General features: G+C 40.9%; 1 protein-coding gene and 1 non-coding gene across 13 annotated transcripts in view; one reads left to right on the forward strand and one right to left on the reverse strand.

The window, feature by feature from the left end:
• PPP6R2 (protein phosphatase 6 regulatory subunit 2) overlaps positions 1–23,353 on the forward strand; it is a 215,024-nt gene that overhangs the window by 32,668 nt on the left and 159,003 nt on the right. The window contains exon 1 of one of the 12 annotated variants that reach the window (XM_077169279.1): positions 11,509–12,253. The exons of the other annotated variants lie outside the window; for them this stretch is intronic. The gene's annotated coding sequence lies outside the window, so the exon portion shown is untranslated. Of the gene's footprint in view, positions 1–11,508; positions 12,254–23,353 lie in introns of those variants that run through there. 12 annotated transcript variants of the gene reach the window in all.
• Positions 14,073–14,179, reverse strand: LOC143642928 (U6 spliceosomal RNA). Its single transcript, XR_013155987.1, has one exon. It is a non-coding gene; the product is annotated as a U6 spliceosomal RNA (small nuclear RNA).

The following is a 23,353-nucleotide window of genomic DNA, read 5'->3' on the forward strand; positions in this document are numbered from 1 at the left end:
TCAATCATCCTCAAGAAACATGGCTACTGGAACACAACTCTACATTTTCAGGTAGTTCCCTCCATTCTCTCCATTACATCTTGAATAACAAGGTGATATCTACTTAATGCGTAAGAATGACCTCCAGGATAACCTCTGGACTGTTTGGAATCTCTCAGCCATTGATACTTTGTCTCATTTCACTCTTTCCCCTTTTGGTCAAGAAGGTTTTCTCAATCCCTTGATGCTGAGTCTCAGCTCATTCTAGAGTTTTCCTCAATCCCTTGATGCTGAGTCTCAGCTCACTCTAGGATTTCTGTCCCACATTGCCAGGAAGGTCCACATCCCTTGGAGTCATGTCCCATGTAGACAGTGGGAGGGTGGTGAGATTGCTTGTTGTGTTGGCTGGAGAGAGAGGCCACATCTGAGCAACATAAGGGTGACTCTTAGGCTTAATTTTAAGTAGACTTGACCTATCCTTTGTGGGGTTAAGTTTCATATGAACGAACCCCAAGACTTGGGGCTCAGCCTATAGCTTTGGTTGTCCACACTGCTTGTGAGAATATCAAGAATTCAACTTGGGGAAGTTGAATTTCTCCCTGTTCTCACCATTCCCCAAAGGGGGCTTTGCAAATACTTTCCCACTCACTGATTGAATCACTCTAGGATTCATCAGGGCATCACTCTGGACACACCAACAAAATCTCATGTCCTACCTGAGATTTCAAGTACTTATGGTGCCCAATCAAACTATCTACATAAGTTGTATTGGGAAATGCACTAGTCAAAATATAAATTTTGTACCAAATAAACATTTTTTGCTTTGGTCTCACACATAAGGTGACATTTTAAAATATTAATTACCATCTATTTTCAGCACCCTGCAGTAATGACATTCCTTTGTTCTTCCTCATGTAAAAATATTTTTAAAATTTGTGCATTTAGTCACTATTATTATACATTCTAGGCATTCCTAGATTATACCATCTCGATCTTTAACATCTATCTTTCTTTCTGGTTTCATTTATGCCCCCAGCCCTCCTTCCTCTATTGTTCTCACATTCAGTTTCATTCAGTGTTTTAACATAATTGTATCACAGTTAGGTAGTATTGTGCTGTCCATTTCTGAGTTTTTTTTTTTTTTTTCATTTAAAATTTTTTATTAATTAAAAAAAATTACAAGAAACACAAACATTCCCAACACATACACTCAGCAATTCACAATATCATCACATAGTTGCATATTCATCATCATGATCATTTCTTAGAACATTAGCATGAATTCAGAAAAAGAAATAAAAAGACAACAGAAAAATATAACAAACAAAGAAAAAAAATTTTACGTGCCATACCCCTTACTGACCCTTTCATTGATCACTAACATTTCAAACTAAATCTATTTTAACATTTGTTCCCCCTATTATTTATTTATTTTTTAAAAAAATTTTTTTTTATTAATCAAAAAAAAGAAAAGAAATTAACACAACATTTAGAAATCATTCCATTCTACACATGCACTCAGTAATTCTTAGTATTATCACATAGATGTATGATCATCATTTCTTAGTACATTTGCATCGATTTAGGAAAAGAACTAGCAAAACAGCAGAAAAAGATATAGAATGTTAATACAGAGAAGAGAATTAAAATAATAATACTAATAAAAATATATATATATATAAAAAGGAAAAAGAAAAAAAACAAAAACAAAAGATACAAACACACAAACAAAAAACCATATTTCAGGTGCAGCTTCATTCAGTGTTCCAACCTAGTTACATTACACTTAGGTATTATTGTGCTGTCCATTTTTGAGTTTTTGTATCTAGTCCTGTTGCACAGTCTGTATCCCTTCAGCTCCAATTACCCATTATCTTACCCTGTTTCTAACTCCTGCTGGTCTCTGTTACCAATGATATATTCCAAGCTGATTCTCGAATGTCGGTTCACATCAGTGGGACCATACAGTATTTGTCCTTTAGTTTTGGGCTAGACTCACTCAGCATAATGTTCTCTAGGTCCATCCATGTTATTACATGCTTCATAGGTTTAGTCTGTCTTAAAGCTGCATAATATTCCATCGTAGGTATACGCCAGAGTTTGTTTAGCCACTCGTCTGTTGATGGACATTTTGGCTGTTTCCATCTCTTTGCAATTGTAGATAATGCTGCTATAAACATTGGTGTGCAAATGTCCGTCTGTGTCTTTGCCCTTAAGTCCTTTGAGTAGATACCTAGCAGTGGTATTGCTGGGTCATAATCCATTCTGCCATTCTATGTCTTTTGATTGGGAAAATTCAGTCCATTAACTTTTAGTGTTATTACTGTTTGGATAATATTTTCCTCTACCATTTTGGCTTTTGTATTATATATATCATATCTGATTTTCCTTCTTTCTACACTTTACTCCATACCTCTCTCTTCTGTCTTTTCGTATCTGACTCTAGTGCTCCCTTTAGTATTTCTTGCAGAGCTGGTCTCTTGGTCACAAATTCTCTCAGTGACTTTTTGTCTATAAATGTTTTAATTTCTCCTTCATTTTTGAAGGACAATTTTGCTGGATATAGGAGTCTTGGTTGGCAGTTTTTCTCTTTTAGAAATTTAAATATATCATCCCACTGTCTTCTAGCTTCCATGGTTTCTGCTGAGAAATCTACACATAGTCTTATTGGGTTTCCCTTGTATGTGACAGATTGTTTTTCTCTTGCTGCTTTCAAGATCGTCTCTTTCTCTTTGACCTCTGACATTCTAACTAGTAAATGCCTTGGAGAATGCCTATTTGGGTCTATTCTCTTTGGGGTGCGCTGCACTTCTTGGATCTGTAAATTTAGGTCTTTCATAAGAGTTGGGAAATTTTCAGTGATAATTTCTTCCATTAGTTTTTCTCCTCCTTTTCCCTTCTCTTCTCCTTCTGGGACACCCACAGCACGTATATTTGAGCGCTTCATATTGTCATTCAGTTCCCTGATCCTCTGCTCAAGTTTTTCCATTCTTTTCCCTATAGTTTCTGTTTCTTTTTGGAATTCAGATGTTCCATCCTCCAGTTCACTAATTGTAGCTTCTGTCTCTTTAGATCTACCATTGTAGGTATCCATTGTTTTTTCCATTTTTTCTTCTTTGTCCTTCACTCCTGTAAGTTCTGTGATTTGTTTTTTCAGATTTTCTATTTCTTCTTTTTGTTCAGCCCATGTCTTCTTCATGTCCTCCCTCAATTTATTGATTTGGTTTTTGAAGAGTTTTTCCATTTCTGTTCGTATATTCAGCATTAGTTGTCTCAGCTCCTGTATCTCATTTGAACTATTGGTTTGTTCCTTTGACTGAGCCATATCTTCAATTTTCCGAGCGTCATCCATTATTTTCTGCTGGTGTCTGGGCATTTGATCAGATTTCCCTGGGTGTGGGACCTGGCTGGTTGAAAGGTTTTTCTGTGAAATCTCTGGGCTCTGTTTTTCTTTTCCTGTCCAGTAGGTGGCGCTCGTGGCGCTCGTCTGTCTGCGGTGCAGTCGGCCCAGGAAACCGCGCGTGGAGGGGGGGTCGCCGGCCGCCGCGGCTTGGGGGAGTGCCGGTCCAAATTGCCCAGCTGGCCCGAGACGCCAAGCATGACGGGAGGGCCCCGCTATCCAACGTTCCCAGTCAGACCGGGGAGCCACGTGCGTGGAGGGAACCCCAGTCGCCAGCCGCCCCGGCCGGGAAAACGCGCGCCTCTCGGGTATCTCACCGCAGCAGGTTCTCCCTGCCCGTTCAGCCGTTCCAGAATGGGGTACGCTGTCTTTTTGGTCTCTGTCGTGACTCCAGGAGCTGTTTCGTATTGTTTCTGTTTCTTTAGTTGCTTTTTTGGAGGAGGAACTAAGACCCGCGCGTCTTACTAAGCCGCCATCTTCTCCGGAAGTCCATTTCTGAGTTTTTATATTCAGTCCTGTTGCACAATCTGTATCCCTTCAGCTCCAATTATCCAGTATCTTACCCTGTTTCTATCTCCTGATGGTCTCTGTTAACCAACGAAATTCTCAAAGTTTATTCACTAATGTCAGTTCATATCAGTGAGACCATACAGTATTTGTCTGTTTGTTTTTGGCTAATCTCACTCAGCATAATATCCTCAAGGTCCATCCATGTTGTTACATAGTCCATAACTTTATTCTGTCTTAAAGCTGCATGATATTCCATCGTATGTATGTACCACAATTTGTTTAGCCACTCGTCTTTTGATGGACATTTTGGCTGTTTCCATCTCTTGGTAATTGTAAATAATGCTGCTATAAACATTGGTGTGCAAATGTCTGTTTGTGTCTTTGCCCTTATGTCCTTCGAGTAGATACCTAGCAATGGTATTGCCAGGCCATATGGCAGTTCTATATTCAGCTTTTTGAGGAACCGCCAAACTGCCTTCCACAGTGGTTGTACCATTTGACATTCCACCAATGTGAATAAGTGTGCCTCTTTCTCCACATCCTCTCCAGCACTTGTTATTTTCTGTTTTATTGATAATGGCCATTCTGGTGGGTGTGAGATGATATCTCATTGTGGTTTTGATTTGCATTTCTCTAATGACCAGGGAAGTTGAGCATCTCTTCATGTATTTGGCCATTTGTATGTTTTTCCTGTTCTGAAAAGTGTCTGTTCAAGTCTTTTTCCCATTTTGTAATTGCATTGGCTGTCTTTTTGTTGTTGAGTTGAACAATCTCTTTATAAATTCTGGATACTAGACCTTTATCTGATATGTCATTTCCAAATATTATCCCCCATTGGGTAGGCTGTCTTTTTACTTTCTTGATGAAGTTCTTTGATGTGCAAAAGTGTTCAATTTTGAGGAGTTCCCATTTATTTAATTATTTCTTCAGTGCTCTTGCTTTGGGTGTAAGGTCTATAAAACTACCTCTAAGTATAAGATTTATAAGATATTTCCCTACGTTTTCTTCTGTTTTATGGTCTTAGACCTAACATTTAGGTCTTTGATCCATTTTGAGTTAACTTTTGTATAGGGTGTGAGATATGGGTCCTCTTTCATTCTTTTGCATATGGATATCCAGTTCTCTAGGCACCATTTATTGAAGAGACTGCTCAGTCCCAGGTGAGTTGCCTTGACTGCCTTATCAAAGATCAATTGTCCATAGATGAGAGGGTCTATATCTCAATACTCTATTTGATTCCATTGGTTAGTATATCTATCTTTATGCCAGTACCATGCTGTTTTGACCACTGTAGCTTCATAATATGCCTTAAAGTCAGGCAGCATGAGACCTCCAACTTCATTTTTTTCCCTTAGGATCCTTTTAGCTATTCAGGGCACCCTGCTGTTCCAGATAAATTTGCTTATTGGTTTTTCTATTTCTGAAAGGTAAGTTGTTGGGATTATGATTGGTATTGCATTGAATCTGTAAATCAATTTAGATGGAATTGTGATCTTAACTATAGTCTTCCAATACATGAATATGGTGTGCCCTTCTATCTATTTAGATCTTCTGTGATTTCTTTTAACAATTTCTTGTAGTTTTCTTTGTATAGGTCTTTTGTCTCTTTAATTAAATTTATTCCTAAAGTATTTTATTCTTTTGGTTGCAGTTGTAAATGGAATTCGTTTCTTGATTTCCCCCTCAGATTGTTCATTACTAGTGTATAGAAACACTACAGATTTTTGAGTGTTGATCTTATAACCTCCCACTTTGCTGTACTCATTTATTAGCTCTAGTAGTTTTGCTGTGGATTTTTCAGGGTTTTTGACTTATAGTATAAGTATCATCTGCAAACAGTGAGAGTTTTTCTTCTTCCTTTCCAATTTTGATGCCTTGTATTTCTTTTTCTTGTCTAATTGCTCTGGCTAGAACTTCCAACACAGTGTTGAATAACAGTGGTGATAGTGGACATCCTTGTCTTGTTCCTGATCTTAGGGGGAAAGTTTTCAGTTTTTCCCTATTGAGGATGATATTAGTTGTGGGTTTTTCATATATTCCCTTTATCATGTTGAGGAAGTTCCCTTCTATTCCTATCCTTTGAGTGTTTTCAACAGGAAAGGATGTTGAATTTTGTCAAATGCCTTTTCTGCATCAGTTGAGATGATCATGTGCTTTTTCTGCTTTGATTTGTTGATATGGTGTATTACATTAATTGATTTTCTTATGTTGAACCATCCTTGCATACCTGGGATGAATCCTACTTGATCATGATGTATACTTCTTTTAATGTGTTGCTGGATTCGATTTGCCAGAATTTTGTTGAGGATTTTTGCATCTATGTTCATTAGAGAGATTGACCTGTGGTTTTCTTTTTTTTTGTAATATCTCTCAAATTCTCTCACTAATTTTTTTGTCTGAAAATGTTTTAATTTCTCCTTCATTTTTGAGGACAGTTTTGCTGGATATAGAATTCTTGGTTGGCAGTTTTTCTCTTTTAGTATCTTAAATATATCATCCCACTGTCTTCTTGCCTCCATGGTTTCTGGTGAGAAATCTACGCATAGTCTTATTGGGTTTCCCTTGTATGTGGTGGATTGCTTTTCTCTTACTGCTTTCAAGATTCTCTCTTTCTCTTTGCCCTCTGACATTCTGATTAGTAAGTGTCTTGGAGTATGTCTATTTGGTCTGTTCTCTTTGGTGTATGCTACACTTCTTGGATCTGTACTTTTAAGTCTTTCATAAGTTGGGAAATTTCAGTGATAATTTCCTCCATTTTTCTCCTCCTTTTCCTTTCTCTTCTCCTTCTGGGACACCCACAACACGTATATTTGTGTGCTACATTTTGTCATTCAATTCCCTGAGTCCCTGTGCATATTTTTCCGTTTTTTTCCCTATATTTTCTTTTGCTTGTCGGATTCAGATGTTCCATCCTTCAGCTCACTAATCCTATCTTCAGCTTCTCTAAATCTACCATTGTAGGTTTCCATTGTTTTTTTCATCTCTTCTACTGTGCCTTTCATTCCCATAAGTTCTGTGATTTGTTTTTTCAGACTTTTGATTTCTTCTTTTTGTTCATTCCTTGCCTTCTTTATGTTCTCCCTCAATTCATTGAGTTGGTTTTTGAAGAGGTTTCCCATGTCTGTTCGTATATGCTGAATTAATTGTTTCAGCTCCTGTATCTCATTTCAGTTGTTGGTTTGTTCCTTTGATTGGGCCATATCTTCAATTTTCCTGGTGTGATTTGTTATTTTTTGCTGCCTCTAGACGTTTAATTACCTTAACTAGTTTATTCTGGAGATTGCTTTCACTTCCTTTACCTAGGATATTCTTGCTGGATGAATTTGTTGTCTGTCTGTTCTTTGACATTCAGTTCAGCTTATTCTGGAACTCTAGCTTAGGTTTTGTTTAACAGAGGAGAAATTTTCAGTTCTTGTTTTCTTGTTTCTTGCCCTGCTTGTATGGTGCCTTCTCCCCGCCCCCAACCCTTAGGAGGGTCTGCGTAGGTATTATAGACCCCAGCAGGATTTTCCCTGGCCAAACTGGCCTCCTATCAGGAGGAAAGAGTCACCTGCATCAGTTTTCCCTCAGGGTGAGTCCCAGCAGGTTGAAAGACTTTCCTGTGAAGTCTCTGGACTCTTGTTTTCTTATCCTGCCCAGTATGTGGCACTTGTCTGCCTGCAGGTCCCACCAGCATAAGATGATGTGGTACCTTTAACATTGGCAGACTGTCCCTGTGAGGGCGTGGTGGAGACAGAGGAGAGGTTGTAGGCTGGTTTTAATGGCTTCAAATTACCAAGCCATGGTGTCTGACTTCCTTAAGGGAGGGATTCCATGGTGTCTGAGTTGGGTTTCACCCCTCCCCTGGGGAAGGCACAGGTTCTGGACAAGCTCTCAAACGAGCCTGTTTCTGCTTATGCCTGGGGCAGTTGCAGTCTGAGAAGTCCTTCCGCTGAATCCAAAGGCAGTCAAGTCTTTGTAGAAACACAGCTACAAATCCTCTATTTCCTTTTTTTTTTTTGTCAGTCCTGCTCCGGTGGCACTGGGGCAAAAATGAGCAACCTCTGCTTTGACCAGGTTCACCTGAGCTGGGGGTCTATTTTTAATAGTCAGAATTTGTTAATTAATGCCACAATTGGTGTTTGATTGGGCTCAGCCCCCGCTGCTGGTAAAGTTTCTTTCCTTTCCCCTCTGGGAAGCAGCCTGTCGGGGAGGGGTGCCGGGCCCTGGCCACCGCAGCTTGGGAAACTCACAGTTCTGGGGGGGCTCGCAGCCGGTCCAGCAGGTCCAGACTGGGGTACGCTGTGTGTCCGGTCACTGACGTGGCCCCAGGAGCTGTTCTGTATTGTTTCTGGTTATTTAGTAGTTGTTCTGGGGGACAAACTAAAACATGCACATTGCTAAGCTGCCATCTTGGCCCGGAACTCCCCAATCTGTATCTTTTAATAGTAAGTTTAGTTCATTAACTTTCAAAGTTATTACTGAGAAGGTGTTTCTTGATTCCACCATCGTTTCTTTTTAATTTTATTTATCAGATCTATATATTCTTTTCCGTCTTTCTCTTTTTATTCTTTAAATTACCCTTAGTGGTAATCTTCAATTCTGTGCCCTCCTCCAGACATCCCTGTCCTGTCTTTTTTTTCAGCTGGCAGAAGTCCTTTTAGTATGCCTTCTATGGCTGGTCTCTTGTTGACAAATTCTTTCAGGACTTCTTTGTTTGTCAAAACTTTAATGTCTCCCTCAATTTTTTTTTGCATGGGCAGGCTCAGGGAATCCAACCTGGGTCTCCCGCATGGCAGATTAGAACTCTGCCTGCTGCCTCCCTCAGTTTTCAAGGATAATTTGGCTGGGTGTGGAATTCTTGGCTGGAAGTCTTTCTCTTTCAGGATTTTGAATATATCATACCACTGCCTTCTTGCCTCCAGGATGCTAGTTGAGTAGTCTGAATTCAGTCTTTGATTTCCCTTGTATGTAGTAGATTGTTTTTCTCTTGCTGCTTTCAGGGTTTTCTGCTTCTCTTCAACATTTGACAATCTGATTAGTATGTGTCCTGGGGGAGGCCTATTTGGATTTATTCTGTTTGGAGTTCATTGGGCTTCTTTGGCTTGTATATTTATGACCTTTATTAGGGTTGGAAAATTTTCCCCCATTAAATCCTCAACTACTCTTCCTTACTCTTTATTCCTCTCTTCTCCTTCTGGGGCACCAGTGTTTCTTATATTTGTGTGCTTTGTTTTGTCAGTCATTTCCCTGAGTTCCCATTGAATTTTTTCCATCTTTTTTGCCATTTGCTGTTTTGAGCCTTTGAAGTCAATTATTCTGTCTTCTATATCACTAATTCTTCCTTCTGTCTTTTCACATCTGGTGTTGTATGCCTCTAGTATGTTTTTTATTTGATCAACAGAGTCTTTAATCTCTGTGATTTCTGCTGTTTTTCTATTTATTCTTTCAAATTCCTCTTTGTGTCTTTCTACTGTCTTCTTGATCTCTTTTATGTCATTTGCCATCCCACTTATTTTATTAAGTAGAATTGTATGAACATCTTTGATTAGTTCCAACGTCTGTGTTTCCTCTGGTGTTTTAATTTGGTCATTGGGCAGGGCTAAGTCTGTCTACATTGTGATATGCTTAGTGATCTGTCATTGTGGCATGTAAATATCTTGATTGATTTGCTTTGGTAGTTGATTTTTTTCTTTCAGTAGTCTAAGGCCTTGTGTTTGCAGGATGGTTGTACAGCAGGGAGCAGGGCACAGGGTGGAGCACTCAGTATGGTGATTATTTCAGGGCAGATTGTGTGATTTGGCACAGATTGGGGATGTTGTTCTGATGCTTTGACGTGGGCATCCAGTGGCCAGGGAGGATGTAGCTGTGTGTGCGCACCAGTCTAGGGGGCATAACCCTGGTGTGTGCTGGTCTAAGGCATGGGGCCCTTTGTGCACATGCCTAGAGCTGTGACAGCAGGTTGGCATTACGCCTTCATGGATTGGGGGCAGATGTGACCTGTCTGCACAGATCAGCATATCTCAGAGCTGGTAAGTGAGGCTGAGGGCTATGTGCATGTGTGGTTCTAGGACTGCTGTAAAGTGCAGTTCCCAGAGCTGAATGACGTTGATTGGGGACCTGTGTGCATGCATGGGCCTGGGAGTGCTGTAAATGGATGCGTTGAGCTCAGGTGAGGGCAGGCTGAGGCTGTGCGACACTGGGCGGGGAGCAGGGTAGCCTAGGTATGGAGGTTAGTACTCACAACCTTTATGCACTGGCAACAGCCTGCAGGGGACAGGGAGGGGGAGGTAGTGCTGGGGAGTGGTGCAGGAGAGGTGGGTTGGGCTGCACTTGGGGTGGGGACACCTGGGGAGTGGGAGTGGGTGACGGATTGCAGATGCGTGGTGTGGGGAATGGGAGCGGGTGACCGGTTATAGAGGCGTGGTGTGTGGGATGAGTCATGGGTCTGCGCTGGTGAGGGTAGTGCGCCCAAGGAACGTGGCCTGGCTTACTTCCTAGTCCTATGTTCCCGTCTTTGCACTCCCGTGGACTCTGCGCCAGGCTCCAGCTTTCTGTCTCTGAGTTCCTTGGCCTCTGCAGCCAGGGATGCCGCTTGTTGTGCAGAAGGCTCTCCAGGTCAGCCACTCCCGAATTTCCACCTCAGTTACCTCCTGTCCCTTCTCTAACTTTCTTGTGGCACAGGGCTAATTTCAAGCTACTCTCGTCAGCCATCTTCCTGGAAGTCCCCAATACCTTTTTTTTTTTTTAATTTATTGTATAATGTAACATATATACAAAGCGTAGAAAGAAAGAAGCAATAATTTTCAAAGCACTCTTCAACAGGTAGTTGCATAACAGATCCTAGAGTTGTCATGGGCTGCCATCCCATCATCTCAGTTTTTTCCTTCTAGCTGCCCAGATACATACCAATACCTTTTTTTTTTTTTTTTTTAAAGGAAAGACAGAGAGAAGGAAGGAAGGATAGAAGGAAGGAAGGAAGGAAGAAAGGGAAACATTTTTAAACATTTTCTTGTTTTATTGATTCTGTTTCTCCGCCTTCGTTACATGGGCTGGGGCGGGAATCGAACCGAGGTCTCCGGCATAGCAGGCAGCACTTTGCCCGCTGAGCCACCGCGGCCCGCCCACCAATACCTTTTCATTATTCTCCTACCATGGTCTGAGATGTATCCTGGTATTATATTAAGCTATAGAGAATTTAAGGCCTTGTTCCCATTCTGGACTGTAAGAATTTGGGTTGTTTAAATGAGTTATCCGAGAGTTTGATTTAGTTTATGTGTTACAGAAAATTTAGGTTCTAGACATAATAAATCTCTCAGCCTTTGGTCTCATACAATAACCGAAGGTCTGAGTTATATACCTTCATTCTTTACTCTGCATTCTAATTTACCTCAGACCCAACACATTGGCTTTGTTTTAATGCTTATTGAGGCCTAATCTCTTTTTCAGTTACTTTAACTGTTATTATATATAGCTATGCCAACTTTCAGGTCTGAAGCACTCCATTTCTGGGACCCAGCTGTCACAGAGCTACTTAAAGTTCCAGGAAAATACCACCTGATAACATATAGCTCCGTGTCTAAGAATCTTGAAATATATCCACAGCTTCAGACCAAATGTGCTGCTGTAAGGCCCACAATCTAGGCCCATTTTCTTGTAAATATTTTCTGAGTGAGGCCTTGGTGTATTTGTTCTGTTCTGGCTTATTTTGCACAACAATTGTCCCCAAAGTTTATTGAGTTCATTGTGTGCCCCTCGATGTCCCTCCTTTTCATAGCCACATTAAATTCCATCATATAAATGTATCACCATTCATCATTGTACTTCTCAGTTTGTATCCTCCGGCTCCCCATCTATTGGGCATCATGGATAATGTCCAAAATAAAGTATCTTCATTTGGTTGTACAATTAGCAGCACTCTCAATTTTAGACAATTTCATTGGTCTCTAATGACAAAGAACCAGCAAATACAATGTCATGAACTATCAAATCAAAACTACCCCTTATCACTTGTCCCTCCCACTCCCCGAAGTTAGTTGCCCCTGGTAGTCCTGTGGTACTGTTGACGTCTTTCTGTTAACTATTGGCCATAGCAGGCATTTTTAGTCCCTCCCACCCATGTCCCTTGTTCTTGTTTGCTAGCTGCCAGAATGCAACATACCAGAGATGGATTGTTTTTTAATAAAAGGATTTATTTCATTGAAAACATGTAGTTCTTCAGAGGAAAGGCAGCTACTTTCAACTGAGGTTCTTTCTTATGCAGGAAGGCACAGGGTGATCTCTGCTGGCCTTCTCTCCAGGCCTCTGGGTTCCAACAACTTTCCTGGGGGTGATTCCTTTCTGCATCTCCAAAGGCCTGGGCTGAGCTGCGAGTGCTGAGATGAGGTATGCTGAGCTGCTTGGGCTGTGGTATGCTGAACTCTCTCATTTAAGCTTCCAGTCAATTAAATCAAGCATCATTCATTGCAGCAGGCACGCCTCATAGCTGACTGCAGATGTAATCAGCAACAGATAAGCATCACATATCATTGGCTCATGTCCACAGCAACAGAGCTAGGTACCATCACCTGGCCGAGCTGACACCTGAACCTAAGTACCACGTCCCTCTATTATTGACTCTGTCCACTACTGAACCATTGAAATAGGTCATATGAGGACTTATTTAAAATTTTAAATTTATTCAGTGGATACATGGCACTGTTCAACCCCTTTCAATCATATTCACCTTCAATATGGCAGTGTTACTTATAAACCTACTAATTAGTTACATCACTTCTATCCATTCACTTGCATTTAGATTCAGCCTCTTTGGGTAGTCTTTCTTCCATCTCTAGCTTTTATGTATCTCTAGGTCTACTGTATTTTACAGTATAATCTCTGATATTACCTTCACCAGAGTCATAATAGTGAAATCATATAACAGTCATCCTCATGTGTCTGATTTATTTCACTCAGCATTGTATCCTCAAGGTTTATCCATGTCATATATTTTGGGACATCATTTTGTCTTACTGGTGCATAATATTCTTTCATATGTATACACGACAATTAATTTATCCACTCATCTGTTGATGGGCACTTAGATTTTTCCCTCTTTTGACAGTTGTGAATAGTGCCGCTATGAACATCGGTGTGTAAATGTCTATTCCTGTCACTACCCTCAGCTCTTCTGGATATATACCAAGTATTGGTTTTGCTGGGTCATAGGGCAACTCAACATTTAGTTTACTGAGGATTCACCAAACTGTCTTCCACTGAAGCTGCACCATTATACATTCCCACCAACAATGAATAAGTGTTCCTAATTCTCTACATCCTCTCCAACATCTGTAGTTGTCTGTTTAATAGCAACCATTCTTATAGATGACAGGTGATATCTCATTGTTGTCTTAATTTACATTTCCCATATAGTTTATGAAAATGAGCATCTATTCAAATGTTTTTAGCCATCTGTATTTGCTCTTCAGAAAAGTGTCTGTTCAATTTCCTCTGCCCATTTATAATTTGGTTGTTTGTTCTTTTGTTGTTTGGCTGCATAGTTTTTTATGTACTCAGGATGTCAAGCCTTTAATGATAGGTGGTTTCCAAATATTTTCTCCTATTGAGTTGTCTTTTCATTTTTCTGACAAAGTTGTTTGAGGCACAGCCACTCTTGATCTTAAGAAGTTCCCATTTGTCTATTTTTTTCTTTTACTGCTTATGTTTTAGGTGTAAAGTTTAAGAAGCTACCTCCTATTACTAGATATTGAAGCCATTTTCCTGAATTTTCTTATAGGAGATTTTTTGGTATTAACTCTTATATTTAGGTTTTAGATCCACTTTGAGTTAATTTTTGTATAGGGTGTAAGGTAAGGGTCCTATTTCATTCTTTTGGTCCTCTTTCATTCTTTAGTGGTCTATCTCTGCACTTTTGATTCTATTCCATTGGTTGATCCTTCTGTCTTTGTGCTAGTACCATGTTTTGATCACTGTGGCTTTATAGTAAGCTTTAAAATCAGGAAGTGATAGTCCTCCCACTTTGCTCTTCTATTGTAGAATATCTTTAACTGTTGGAGTTTCTTTCCCTCCCAAATAAATTTGATAACTAGTTTTTCCAGGTCTTCAAAGTAGGTTATTGGAATTTTGATTGGTATTGCATTGAATCTGTAGATTAGTTTGGGTAGAATTGACATCATTTTAAAAATATATTATTATTTTTATTTTAAAAAATATGGAACATTTCACTAATTTGCATGTCCTCCTTGCACAGGGGCCATGCTAATCTTCTCTGTATCATTCCTATTTTAGCATATGTGCTGCTGAAGCAAGCACTTATTATTATTTTCAAATATAACAACATACACATTCTTAACATACGAACATTCCATTCTTCATATATAATCAGTGACTCACAATATCACCACATAGTTGTATATTTATCACCATGATCGTCTCAGAACATTTGCATCACTCCGGAAAAAAGAAATAAAAAGAAGAAAGAAAAAACTCATACATACCATACCCTTATCCTCCCTCTCATTGACTGATAGTATTTCCATCTTGAAATGGAATAACCTTTGTTCCCCATTTTTTTCTATACCCCTTATCACTCCCTTTCATTGATCACTAGTATTTCAATCTACTCAATTTAATTTAACATTTGTTCCCCACTATTATTTATTTTTAAACCATATGTTTTAATCATCTGTCCATAACATAGATAAAAGGAGCATCAGACACAAGGTTTTCACAATCACACAGTGACATTGTGAAAACTATATAATTATACAGTCATCTTCAAGAAACATGGCTACTGGAACACAGCTCTACAGTTTCAGGCACTTCCTCTAGACTCTAATACACCTTAAACTAAAAAGGGGCTGTCTATATAATGAGTAAGAATGACCTCCAGGGAGTAGAATTGACATCTTAATGACATTCAGCTTTCTGATCCATGAGCATGGAATGTCTTTCCATCTATTTAGATAATTTTTTTATTTCTGTTAGCAGTATTTTGTAATTTTCTGTGTACAAATCCTTGACATTCCTGTTTAGCCTTTGTGATGGTAGGTTCTGGGGTCAACTTGGCCAAGTGATGATGCACAGTTGTCTAGTCAGGCAGGCACTGGCCTGGCCATTGCTGCAAGGAGATTTCATGGCTGGTTGATAAACTGGAAGACTGGTGTATTAAATCATTATCCAGTTGATTGTATCTGTGGCTGAGTTCATCTGCCATCAACTAAGGTGCACCTCCCACTATGAGATAATCCAATCAATTGAAGACTCTTAAGGAAGAAGAGAGACTCTTTTACAGCTTCTTCAGCCAGTGAACCTCTCGTGTGAAGTTTGTCCGCAGACCTTTCATTGGAGCTGTCAGCTTCACAGCCTGCCCTGTGGATTTTGGACTCTTTCGTTCCAAAGATTGTGAGAGAAGCCTATATAAATGTCATATTTACAGATTTCTCCTGTTGATTCTGTTTCTGTAAAGAACTCTGACTAAAACAGCTTGGTACTAGGAGTGGTTCTTGAGAAACAGAATCTTACAAATGGGTTTTTACAATTGGTTTTCTACCCTAACTAGACTCAAAGGTACTAATGACTCTGTTTTCAGTAATCAAGATGGCACTGGCAGGCCATGGGCTTAGTTGGTAAAAGAGATACTCAAAATATCACCATTAGATTCTACTAATTGTATGCTTCTGTCACGCAAGGCTCTGGGTGAGGATGTTTTTGACACTTCTATGGAGTTTTGTGGAATTAAGATGTATAATGATGTTGGCTGGCTGCTGTTAGATATGCTGGATTCAGTGATGAGGGAAAGAAAAGCTTGCTTCCTGTGGTCACAGACTTGAGATCTCTGAGAACCAAACACAAAACCTCTTTGAGTAGCAGATTTACAGTGTAAACTAAAATCTCAATTTTGCAAGGTGTCTGCTTTTAAAGTAAAGGCTTTAATTGGAAAAGAAGGGATACCGAAATGTGGGATGGTGATATATGGCTTGATAATGATGGCAATGGGGAGATGGGATCCCTGGAACCTGCTGAGCCTTTGTTAGATAGACCTGTAATGGACTGTCCTGAGGAAAGAGCTTCCTGACCTCCACCTTGCCTTGAGGAAACAGCTTCCCAGTCTCACCAGAGGAGTATGCCATCCAACCTCCAACTAAGGAGATTAACCCTTCAGTGTCTGCTAACTCTGCAACCACCTCCCTTAGGGAAACCACCTTCCCTTTTCTCTCTGGAGTGACTAATCCAGTTTCACCAGATGAAACTGCAGTGGAATGCCCTGAGGTAATTGGTTTGAAAGACACTTCTATTTCTTTTCATGACCCACCTCCACCACCCCTCTTTTCTTCAAGACCTATAACTAGAATAAAGTCCCAACAGGCCCTGTTGTGCCTCATGGGTACAAAGTGTGACCCATGAGGAGGTCACATACTCCAAAAGAATTGCATTAGTTTTCCTGTCTATATAGACAGAAATGGGAATATGTGTGGCAATGGATATTAAGGGTGTGGGATAATGATGGAAGGAATATAAAGATAGATCAAGCTGAATTTATCAATATGGGCTCACTAAGCAGAAATTTTGCATTCAATGTTGTAGCTCGAGGGGTTTGGATAGTTGACTGAAACATGGATCTGAAGGTGGCTAACATTACCTGAGGTCGAAATACCAGAACTGCCCTGGTATGATGGAGGTGAGGGGATCTAGAGGCTTAGACAGGTTGGAATGTTAGAGTGGATTCATCATGGAAGACCTGCTCGTACACCCCAGGAATTTCCAGAGGATACATCTTTCACCAGAACCTTGAGAAATAAATTTGTGAGACTAGCTCCATCATCCCTGAAGAGCTCTGGTCACCCTTCTCTGTAGGTCAGATATTACTGTGGGAACTTCTGTTACTGAGCTGGAATCCTTAAACACAATGGGGATGTTCAGATCGCAAATTGGCAGGAGCCAGGTGGCAGCACTTAAACACCATAAGACAAAGGTGGGCATGGCCACCATAATGGACAGCAGACTCAAAGCAGCAGTCAAAATAATCTATCTTGCAGAGACATATGGCATTGGCTGGTAGAACGTGGGGTACCTAGAAGTAAAATAGATGTGTAGTCTACTAAATTCTTGTTTGAGCTGTATAAGCAGAAGAATTCTAGATCTAGTGAACAAAAATCTAACTTGAATTACAAAAACAGAGAGGGTCACAGCCTCTTAGTTCCCAGACTTAAGTCAGTGTACAGAACCAGAGTCCCTTGAATCAGGGGAGGGCCAGGTGCTCTTGGGGAAAGATCTTTTTGAACTGCCCAAAATTTACACTGTTGAGTTTTGTCCCAGCCTTCCCCAGGGAGACCTATGGCCTTTTACCTGGGTGACTATGCACTGGGGAAAAGGAAAAGATCAGATATTTCAGGGATTATTGAACACTGGCTTAGAAGTCTAGGCGATCCAAAATGTTATTCTGGTCCACCAGTCAGAGTCGGGGCTTATGGAGGTCAGGTAATCAATGCAGTTTTATTTCAAGTTTGTCTCACAGTGGGTCCCCAGACCCATTCTGTGGTCATTTCTCCAGTTCCAGAATGTGTAATTGTTACCAACATACTCAGCAACTGGCAAAATCCTGACATTGGTTTTCTGATGTGTGGAGTGAGGGCTAAGGAAAGGCCAAGTGGAAGCCAGTAGAACTGCTCTTACCCAGCAAAATAGTGAATCAGAAACTACCATATTCCTGGAGGGATTGCAGAGATTACTGCCACTCTTAAGGACTTGAAGGATGCAGTATCCTTATTCAACTCTCCTATTTGGCCTGTGCAGAAAACAGATGGGACTTGGAGGATGACAGTGGATTATCATAAACATAACCAGGTGGTGAGTCCAGTTGCAGCTGCTATTCCAGATGTAGTATTATTGCTTGAGCAAATCACATTGCCTGGTATATGGTATACAGCTGTTGATCTGGCAAATGCTTTTTTCTCATTAGCTATTAGTAAGGACCACCAGACACAGTTTGTATTCAGCTGGCAAGGCCAGTAGTGTACCTTCACTGGCTTGCCTCAGGGGTATATCAACTCTCCAGCCCTATGTCACAGTCTTGTCTGCAGGGACCTTGATCGGTTCTCCCTCCCACAATACAGCATACTGGCCCATTACATTGATGATATCTGGCTGATTGGACTTAATGAGCAAGAAGTAGCAGCTACTCTAGACTTATTGGTAAGGCATTTGTGTATCAGGGGATGGGAGAGAAATCAAACAAAAATATATGGGCCTTCCACCTCAGTGAAATTTCTAGGTGTCCAGTGGTGTGGAGCATGTTGAGATATCCCTTCTAAGGTAAAGGATAAGCTCTTGCATTTGGCCCTACCTGTGACCTAAAAAGCGGCACAATGCCTAGCTGGCCTCTTTGGATTTTGGAGACAACATATTCCTCATTTGGGTGTGCTACTCTGGGCCATTTACTGAGTGACCAGAAAAGCTGGTAGTTTTGAGTGGGAACCAGAACAAGAGGAGGCTCTGCAACATGTCCAGGCTGCTGTGCAAGCTGCTCTGCCACCTGGGCCACATGATCCTGCAGATCCAATGGTGGTGGAAGTGTCAGTGGCAAGTAGGGATGTTGTCTGGAGCCTTTGGCAGGCTCCTATAGGAGAATCACAACACAGACCCATAGGATTTTGGAGCAAAACCTTACCATCCACTGCAGAAAACTACTCTCCTTTTGAAAAACAGCTTTTAGCCTGCTCCTAGGCCTTAGTAGAGACTGAATGCTTAATCATGGACCACCAAGTTACCATGAGACCTGAGTTGTCTATCATGAGCTGGGTGTTGTCTGACCCACAAGCCATAAAGTTGGGCATGCACAACAGCACTCCATCTTAAAATGGGAATTGTATATTAGAGCTAGGACTGAGCAGGTCCTGAGGGCACAAACTACATGAGGAAGTGGACCAAATGCCCATGGATCCCACTCTTGTCATGTTACCTTCTCTTTCCCAGACCAGAACTATGGCCTCTTGCAGTCAGTTGACAGAGGAAGAGAAGATGGGCCTCGTTTGCATATGGTTCTGCATAATATGCAAGGACCTCCTGAAAGTTGACAGCTTCAGTACTTCGACCCCATTCTGGGATGTCCTTAAAGAACAGTGGTGAGGAAAAATCCTCCCAGTGGGTGGAACTTCTAGCAGTGTACCTGGTGGTTCGTTTTGCTTGGAACAAGAACTGACCAGAGGTGTATTTGTGTATTGACTCATGAGCTGCTGCTAATGTTTTGGCTGGAGAGTCAGGGACTTGGAAGGAGCATGATTGGAAAATTGGTAACAAAGAGGTCTGGGGAAAAGGTATGTGGATAGACGTTTCTGAGTGGGCAAAGTATATGGAGATATTTGTGTCCCATGTGAGTGCTCATCAGAGGGTGACCAGCAGAAGGTTTTAATAATCAAGTGGATAAGATGACCTGTCCTGTTGATAGAAGTCATCCTTTTTCCTCAGCCACACTTACCATTGCCCAGTGGGCTCATGAACAAAGTAGGCATGCTGGTAGGAATGGAGGTTATGCATGGGCTCAGCAGCATGAACTTCCACTCACCAAGGCTGACTTGGCTATCACCACTGCTGAGTGCCCAGTCTGCCAGCAGCAGAGACCCACACTCTTTCCTTGTTCTAGTTTGCTAGCTGTTGGAATGTGATATACCAGAAACAGGGCGGCTTTTACATGAGGGAATTTGTTAAGTTGCAAGTTTACAGTTCTAAGGCTGAGGAAGTGTCCCAATTAAAGCAAGTCTATAAGAATGTCCTAATTAAGGTAACAGCAAGAGGTTACCTTCACTCAAGAAAGGCCGATGAAGTTCAGGGTTTCTCTCTTAACTGGAAGGGCACATAGTGAACGTGGCAATGTCTGCTAGCTTTTTCTCTAGGCTTCTTGTTTTGTGAAACTCCCCCAGGACCTCTTCTTCCTCTACAAAGGTCTCCAGCTGCTTGGGCTCTCTCATCTCTCATCGATCTGTGGCTTTCTCCAAAATGTTTAAAGGATTCCAGTAAGCTAATCAAGACCCACATGGAATGGGTGGAGTTACATCTCCCTCTAATCAAAGGTTAATACCCACAATTAGGTATGCTACATCTCTGTGGAGATAATATAATCAAGCATACAACCTACAGTACTGAAAAGGGATTAAAAGAAACAGCTGCCTCCACAAAATGAAGCAGGATTAAAGCATGGCTTTTCTAGGGTACATAATCCTTTCAAACTGGCACAGTCCCAAAATATGACACCATTCCCTGAGGTGATCAGCCTGCTACCTGGTGGCAAGTTGATTACACTGGACCACTTCCATCGTGGAAGGGGCAGTGATTTGTTCTAACTGGTATAGACACATACTCTCGATATGAGTTTTCATTCCCTGTAGGCAGTGCTTCCACAAAAACTACCATTCAAAGAGTTAACAGAATGCCTTATCCACCATCATGGTGTTCCACACAGGATTGCTTCTGATCAAGGAACCCACTTCACAGTAAGTGAAGTGTGGGGATGTGGACATTCTCTGGTGTTACCATGTTCCTCATCATCCCAAGGCAGCTGGGTTGATAGACTCAGTTACGGTGACAACTAGGTGGCAGTACTTTGCAGGGCTGGGGCAGTGTTCTCCAAGAGGCTGTGTGTGCTCTGATTCAACATCCACTCTATGGTGATGTTTCTCACATAGCCAGGAATCCCTGGTCCAGGAATCAAGGGGTGGAAGTGGGAATGGCACCCCTTACTATCATCCCTAGTGATCCATTAGGAAAATTTTTACTTCCTGTCCCTAAAACCTTAAGCTCTGCTGGTCTACAGGTCTTAGTTCCAAAAGGAGGAGTGCTCCTACCAGGAGATGCAACAGTAATTCCATTGAACTGGAAGTTAAAACTGCCACCTGGTACTTAGGACTTTTCTTGCCACTGAATCAACAGGGACAAAAGGGGATTACTGTTCTGTAGGGTGTTTAATCCTGACTATCAAGGAAAAATCGGACTGCAACTACACAATGGAGGTAAAGAGTTTTCCTGGAATACAGGAGATCCCTTAGTACATCTCTTAGTACTACTGTTCTAGTTTGCTAGCTGCTGGAATGCAAAATACCAGAAGCAGAATGGCTTTTAAAGAGAATTTAATAAGTTCATAGTTTACTGTTCTAAGGCTGAGGAAATGTCCCAGTTAAAGCAAGACTATAAAAATGTCCAAATTAAGGCACCAACAGGAGGTTACCTTTGCTCAAGAAAGGCTGATGAAGTATAGGGTTTCTCTCTCAATTGAGAAGGCACATTGTGAACGTGGCAACCTCTGCCAGCTTCCTCTCCAGGCCTCTTGCTTCATGACGCTTCCCTAGGGGTGTTTTCATCTCAAAAGGTGTCTGGCTGTGTGGGCTTTCCTCATGGCTGTCGTCATTCTAAAGGGACTCTCTCCAAAACGTTTCCTCTTTTAAAGGACTCCAGTAAACTATTCAAGACCCCTGTGGAATTGGTGGACTCACATCTCCCTCTATTCAAAAGTTAACATCTGGGGCGGACAATGGTAGCTCAGTGGCAGAGTTCTTGCCTGTTATGCCGGAGACCTGGGGTCGATTCCCGGTGCCTACCCATGTTAAAAAAAAAAAAAAAAGGGCGGGCCGCGGTGGCTCAGCGGGCAAGAGTGCTTGCCTGCCATGCCGGAGGACCCCGGTTCGATTCCCGGCCCCAGCCCATGTAAAAAACAAACAAACAAACAAACAAAATATAATAAAATAAGAAAATGTTTAAAGATGTTTCCCTTTCTTCCTCCTTTCCTTCCTTCTATCCTTCCTTCCTTCTCTGTCTTTCTTTAAAAAAAAAAAAAAAAAAGTGTCAATATCACAATTGGGCAAGTCACATCTCCCTGGAGATAATCTAACCAAGCTTCTGACATATAGTGCTGAATAGGGTTTAAAAGAAATGATTGCTCCCACAAGATTGGGTTAAGATTAAGGCATGGCTTTTCTAGGGTACATAAATCCTTTCAAACCAGCACAACTGTCATGCCCTGTGATTAAAGTCAATGGAAAACAGCAACAACTCTATCCAGCCGGGACTACCAATGGCCCGGAAACTTCAGGAATGATGGTCTGGGTCATTCTACCTGGCAAAGAACCATGTCCAGCTGAAGTGGTTGCTGAGGGTAAAGTAAACATGGAATGGGTAGTGGAAGAAGGTAGTGATAAATATGAACTACAATCATGTGATCAGTTATAGAAATGAGGACTGTGATTGTATGAATACTTCTTCCCTGTTTTGTATGAGTGTGTTTGCATTTGTACATAAGCAAATACCTGATGTACGTAAGCAAGTATCTTATGTTTTCCTTTTATCATATGACGTGTTATATTGTTCATGTTATGGTATTTAAGTTATAAGATACAGAGTTTAAGAGTAAATGTCTAAGGATTTGCACCCTGTTTTGGAGAGATACAGTACAGTACACAGGACATTTGAATATTGTTAGGTGAAACATATGTCTGTTACTGTGTTCTATTTGGAAATTAAACATGTTTCAAGGTGATGTGTATAGCTCTCAGGTTGACCAGGGGTGGACTGTGATGGTTAGGTTTGGGTGTCAAGTTGGCCAAATGATTATGCCCAATTGTCTGGTCAGGCAAGCACTGACCTTATTGTTGCTGCAAGGATATTGAATGGCTGGTTGATAAACTGGAAAGCTGCTGTATTAAATCGTCAGTCAGTTGATTGCATCTGTGGCTGATTACATCTGTGATCAACGAAGACACATTTCCCACAATGAGATAACCCAACTAGTTGAAGGCTTTTAAGGAAGAAGAGAGACTCTGCTTCTTCAGCCAGTGAGCCTCTCCTGTGGAGTTTGTCCAGACCCTTCATCTGAGCCACCACTTCATAGCCTGCTCCATAGATTTTGGACTCTTCCATTTCCAAGGTTGCAGGAGACACCTTTATAAATCTCATATTTACAGAACTCTCCTATTGGTTCTGTGTCTCTAGAGAACCCTAGCATGGCTTATTCCTAGATACTTAATTCTTTTGGTCACTATTTTGAATGGAATTTTTTCCTTAATTGTCTCCTCATATAGGTCATTGTTTGTGTATAGAAACATTACTGACTTTTACATGTATAATCAGTAATTCTTAATAACATCACATAGTTGCATATTCATCATTTCTTAGTACATTTGCATCGATTTAGAAAAAGAAATAAAAAGACAACAGAATAAGAATTAAAGCAATAATAGAAAGGAAAACAACAAACAAACAAAAAAAAACAAAAAAAATACCCAAAAAACCTATACCTCACATGCAGCTTCATTCAGTGTTTTAACATAATTGCATTACAATTGGGTAGTATTGTGCTGTCCATTTCTGAGTTTTTATATCCAGTCCCGTTGTACAGTCTGTATCCCTTCAGCTCCAATTATCCCTTCTCTTTTTTTTCTTTTCTTTTTTTAATTAACGGAAAAAAAGAAATTAACCCAACATTTAGAGATCATACCATTC

Source organism: Tamandua tetradactyla, chromosome 7, assembly GCF_023851605.1.
Source record: "Tamandua tetradactyla isolate mTamTet1 chromosome 7, mTamTet1.pri, whole genome shotgun sequence".
Lineage (NCBI taxonomy): Eukaryota > Metazoa > Chordata > Mammalia > Pilosa > Myrmecophagidae > Tamandua > Tamandua tetradactyla.